The 5,912-nt window shown below is 39.2% G+C and overlaps 1 pseudogene; it reads left to right on the forward strand.

Moving 5' to 3' along the window:
• Positions 1–271: 271 nt before the first annotated feature.
• On the forward strand, positions 272–1,461 carry Zfp385b-ps1 (zinc finger protein 385B, pseudogene 1; annotated as a pseudogene).
• Positions 1,462–5,912: the final 4,451 nt, after the last annotated feature.

Below are 5,912 nucleotides of genomic sequence, written 5' to 3' on the forward strand. Positions count from 1 at the left end.
ACTGAGGATTTGGCTCAACTTTTTAAGTTCCTTTCTGGAGACTGCCACTTAAACTCCATTAAAACAACACTAGATCCTCTATAGTAATTAGAGCTAGATAGCTAAAGCTAGAGGACCTGTGATTTGTTCAGAAGCAGTGCCTGCGGGCCATTTCCTAGAGCCACATCTCACAGTAGCACCCGGTCGAAAAGATGGAAGAATTTATCTCTCAGAATAATGCAGCACATTGTGCGTGACCAAAGGTATGAGTGCAGACTATAATCTTTCAAGTGAAGGCAGCGCATGCCACACCACTACTCTTCCTGCTCTCATGCACACACTCACCTGATGATGCAGCCTTCACTGCACATCAAATCGTTTATGTCGTTTCCAGTGGACAGTAGCTCTGCTGTTGGGTTCTTTCTAAACTTTAACATAATGGACCCTGTGCAGAAAGCAGCTATTCATTAACCACACTTTTGGAGTCTCCATTCCCACAAAGAAGAAACAAGTTATTTCTTGTAATGTCTCTCAGTTTTGCTTTAACTTGGATAGCCAGGCTAAGGCCCACTACACAGCAAGTAAACATGCCAAGAAAGCCAAAGGTCTAGAAGCAACGAAAAACAAATACAAAATGGTTCCTTCCAAGGACAGCACAAAGACTTATCCCAGCTGCTCCATCAGGCCAGGCACAGGCAACATTTCTGACAAATGAGAAGACAAAGGGAAGATAAAAGCTACCAGTTCCATTCAGCCCTCAGGCTCTGAAGGAAGCTCCTTTCTCCTCAAATCTGTCACAACACCTCTGACACTTGGAGCCATTGCTTCTCCCTCTAAGAGCACAAGTGGAGCTCTGGGGTCTGTTGCTGAGTCAGAAAAAGAAAAAGCAAAAAAATTTCTCTACTGCTCACTATGCGAGGTGGCTGTAAACTCCCTGTAACAGTGGGAGGCTCACAATACAGGATCTAAACACAAGACCATGATTGAGACTCTTAATGGAGCTGGTCCAATGAAGTTCTATTCAAGACCTGGTTCAAGATTAAAGAAGGAGAATGGCAGTAAGGGTTCAGGACTACAGAACAAAGCATTTCATTGTGAAATCTGTGATGTTCATGTGAACTCAGAAATTCAACTCAAACAGCACATTTCAGGCTGAAGGCATAAAGACCGTGTGCCAGGAAAACTGTTAAAGCCGAAATACAGCCCCTACAACAAGCTCCAGTGGAGCCCAAGCATCATAGCCACAAAGCTTGCATTTCAGAAAGATCTGATGAAGCCTCTGGCCCCGACTTTTCCATCTTTACCACTGGGGCCGCAGCTGTGTCCACTGTGCTGTCCCTTCTACCTCGGCCATCTGCCTTTCTCTTCCTGGTTTCAGTCATCCGTCTTGCACTGCTGAGGCCTGGTCTCTGGTCCATCTGTGCCATGCCCCTTACTAAACATTTTGAGCCCCCGAAAGGCCAGGCCAGTGGGAAGGTGTAGAAGAAAAGCCCAAAGGATTCAGCATTGTAAGCTCTGTCTGTGACTGTAAATACCCCATCCACCAACTTACAAAGAACAGGCCACTGCCCAGCCCCACCTCCAGAGACAGGCAGAGGGAAGGCTCAAGGGCACTATCTCTCTCTCGTGCCCTCTCCATCCTATCCCAGTCAATTGGTGTATCTGAGAAACATAAGTTTCTTGAAAATATATTTATCAGGAAACCAAACCAAACCAAACCAAACCAACCAACCAACTAACCAAACAAAACCCCCCTGACCTGTGTATTCCCATGGCGTGATGATCTGGCTTAGGAACAAAATATAATCTCTTCTGGACAGACTTGAACATAAAATAGTAAGTAGACTCTTCTTCAGATGTCTATAGATAATTTCAGAATCTATGTGGGCATACTCTAGTGTGGAAAAAAAGTCCATCACAAGTGTTGAATTGTGGATACCATCTTCCTCCAAGGCTCGTAGATTGTTTTTTTTTTCTGGTGTACAAGTGTCCACAGGGATTGTGTACTGTTCTAGATCCCAGTACTGTTGTACCTCGTGTAGCACTAGATCATAAATATGGTTGAATTGAACTTTCTTTATTGCTGTGTAATTATTAGGAAGCAAAGTAGCTTTGAATTTTTCTCTTTAAGAGAACAAAAGATAATGTATTTTCTTTATTTCATATTTTATTTAGAGATATTTAAATGCAGTAGAAAGCAATATAACATAGCTATAATTACTACCTGTTTGCTATTTTTGTTTCAACTTATTTTTGTAGTGTCCTCACTGGTTTGAGTTGCCAAGCAAATGTATTCTAAAACAAAAGGAGCTTCCTAAATTTCACATTTTTGCAACTTCTGTGCATCTATCAGAGGACAGTGAATCTACATATTTCTACATAATGATCTTCATTTTAAACTTCTGTTTTTCATTGGTAATGATGCTGCATAATTCTGTGGCTACCTGAAGCAATAATGTACAGAAGATGTGTAATTTCTAGTTGAACAATCTGTTTTTCTATTCAATGACTGTGTTACAGGTTATGTGGCCTTGCTTCTCCTAACCCACTCCTACTCCCTACTGCCCCAAAATCCCTGATGTTAAGAAGACTGGAATGTTTGTGACATCAGGGTCAAGAAGCACCATAAAACAACATCGAGTGAACTCTTCTAGTGGATCGGTATCTGCAAGCTGTAAATGATAAAAGACTATGTATTTATTAAATGTACCTTTTCAATAAAAGTACAGAAACCAACACTAAAGCAGAGCAGATTTTTCGCTTATACAATAATGTATTGGGTAGGTTGAAAAACGCTGACAAATGGTATCAGCTGAATATTTAGTTTCATGCTTGCATAAAAAAGAACCTAATTGTTTTCTCCTTCAGGATTTTCTGTCATTATTTCTCAGTTATTTTTTAATATCCTTTTACCTAGAAGGAAATATTCTTGAGATCAAAATTAAATGTCCTTAAAGTTTAAAAATCTTAAATATTATAAAAAGCCTTAGACTTGGATCTTTAGAAGTTAATGACCATTGTTGGTTCTGCTTATTTGTTTATTTATTTTAGTTTTGTGTTTCCCCTATCTCTGACAAAATCAAATAAGATGTCAGCAAAGGAGAAGGTTAGAGGAGACCCACAAAAGCCTATTCAATTTTGAAGGCATATTTTACAAAGGATTTCAAGCTTCTAGTGCATAATTAATGGGTGGTTCTCACATAATATCTGGAAATATGACTGTCTATGGCCGAGGACATCTGTACTGTCAGGTGTGTAGAGACCTGTGTTTGTAATGCACTTGAGACACAAATAATGCCACTTCCTAACTAATCAGCTGCAAAGCATTGCCCCAGGCATAACATGGGGCACTGGAGGCTGCAAGAGAATACCAGTGTGTCACATGTGAAACCTAACTTTGCCATATAGCTCGTCATGTATCACATTTCTAAGGCTCTCATTACAACTAAATACAGATAATGGTCTTACTTATATTAACAAATGCTCTAAAACATTTTACAATGTACAAAATTCTACTCATGTTACTGAAACACCTTACATTTCACAGGATCAAACTATTGTGGAATGGCACCATCACACTCTTAACAAAATGTTTTAAAAATAAAAATATGTATGTACACACATCTAAATCCATCCATACTATGCTATATTTAGCTATGTTAACTTTAATTTTTTTCACTTTAAAGGATAATATATTTTTTGTTGCCCAAAAGCATTTTTCGTAAAGAAGACACACCTTTAAGTTAACTGAACAACTCTAAAAACTAATCAATGGAAAGTGCCTGCTGTTTTGTCTGATGATTGGCTGTGTTAGCATCCATATTGGTCAGGTGCTGGTGGAATCTCTCAGGAATACCCATATCAGTCTCCTGTCAGCATATGGAAATATGCTGCAAGGGCTTCTTGTCATTAGCAATAGTGTCTGGTTTTGGTGTCGGCAGATGGAATGGATTGCTAAGTGGGACAGTCTCTGGTTGGCCTTTCCTTCACTTTCTGTTCTACTTTTTGTCTTTGTCTTTTCTTTGGACAGAACATTTTTGGATTAACAATTCTGAGACAGGTGTGTGGCCTCATTCTTCAGCTGGGGACTGTAGCTATCTACTGGGAATGGCCTCTAGAGGTTCTATCTTCACTGAATATTTCAGCTAGTGTTATCCATATTGGTTCCTGGGAACCTCTATCTTCTCTGGCATCTGGGACTTTCTAATGGCTACCTTTGTTCCCTATCCCCCAATAGTACATATTTATATTTGAATTCCTGACCCTTTGTACTTCTGTCCCTTACAACACCTCATCCTCTACCCCCCTTCATCCTCCACTTCTTCTTTCACTCCCAGGTCACTCAATCCTCTACCTTCTGTGATTATTTTTTCCTTTCTTCTATGTAGGATTGAAGCATCTACACTTTGGGTTTTCCTCTTAAGCTCCATATGGTTTATGTGTTGCATCATCAATGTTTGCTTTTGTGCTAATACCAACTTTTTTGTGCCTGGGTTACCTCACTCAGGATGATATTTTCTAGTTCCATCCCTTTGCCTGCAAATTTCTTTAGGCCATTGTTTTTAATAGCTGAGTACTGTTCCATAGTGCAAATGTACCACATTTTCTGTATCCATTCTTCTATTGAGGACATCTAGTTGTTTCCAGCTTCTGGTTATTAGAAATAGGGCTAGCATGAACGTAGTGGAGCATATATGCTTGCTATATGTTGAAGCAACTTTTGGGTACATGCCAAGTAATAGCATAGCTGGGTCTTCAGGTATAATTATTTCCAATTCTCTGAGGAACAACCAAATTATTTCCAACTGCAATCCCACCAGAAATGGAGGAATGTTCCTCTTTCTTGACATCCTAACCAACATCTGCTCTCACCTGCATTTTTGTTCTTAACCACTTTGATCTCAAGGCTGTGTTGATTTGCATTTCTCTGGTGACTAAGGATGTTGAGCATTTCTGTAAGTGCTTTTCAGCCATTGGAGATTACTCAGTTGAGAATTCTTTGTTTATCTATGTAGCACATTTTAATAGTGTTATTTGGTTCTCTGGAGTCTAACTACTTGGCTTCTTTGTATATTTTGAAAATTAGCCCTCTATCAAATGTAGAGTTGGTAAAGATCGGTATGGAGACAAGCAGGTAGATACATGAAATAGAATTGAAAACTCAGGGGAAAAAACCCACTCCTATGGTCACTTGATCTTTGACAATGAAGCCAAAACCATCCAGTAGAAAAATTCCAACAAATGGTACTGGTTCATCCAACAGTCAGCATGTAGAAGAATGTAAATCAATCCATTCTTATCTCATGTACAAAGCTCAAGTCCAAGTGGATCTAGGATCTTTACATAAAACCAGATATGTTGAATCTAATAGAACAGAAAGTGTGAAAAAGCCTTGAACACATTGGCAGAGAAGAAAATTTCCTGAACATAATACCAGTGGCTCATTCTCTAAGATTAACAATCAATAAATGGAACCTCATAAAATTACAAAGCTTTTGTAAAGTAAAGGACACTGTCAGTAGGACAAAATGGCAACCCACAGATTGGGAAAAGGTCTTTACCAATCCTATATCCGATAAAACATATTAACTAATGTTATAATTGCCCTATGAATACCTCTACTTGTTAGACTAGTGATGCAACGAGCTTTCGACATTGGTCTCTATTAAACCTATAATTTTCTTTTGGAAAAATTAAAATGGGACAGATGTAGAAGACATGCAGGTACTTGTGCTTGCAGATAAGTACCAGGGGAAACCAGGAAGGTTAAACATACAATATTTTCTCTTCAAAGGCAGATATGCATTATCTCTTTTCCACCAGAAGGCTGGGAGGCAAAGTGATTAGTAGCCTGGGGATCTCTGTGCTATCTGTATGGCCAGGCTATACCAGCTCCCTAAGAGTCTTCTCTTGAGCCTATTTATCTCAGTCAT

The sequence above is a fragment of the Rattus norvegicus genome, chromosome 5 (assembly GCF_036323735.1).
Source record: "Rattus norvegicus strain BN/NHsdMcwi chromosome 5, GRCr8, whole genome shotgun sequence".
NCBI classification, from domain to species: domain Eukaryota; kingdom Metazoa; phylum Chordata; class Mammalia; order Rodentia; family Muridae; genus Rattus; species Rattus norvegicus.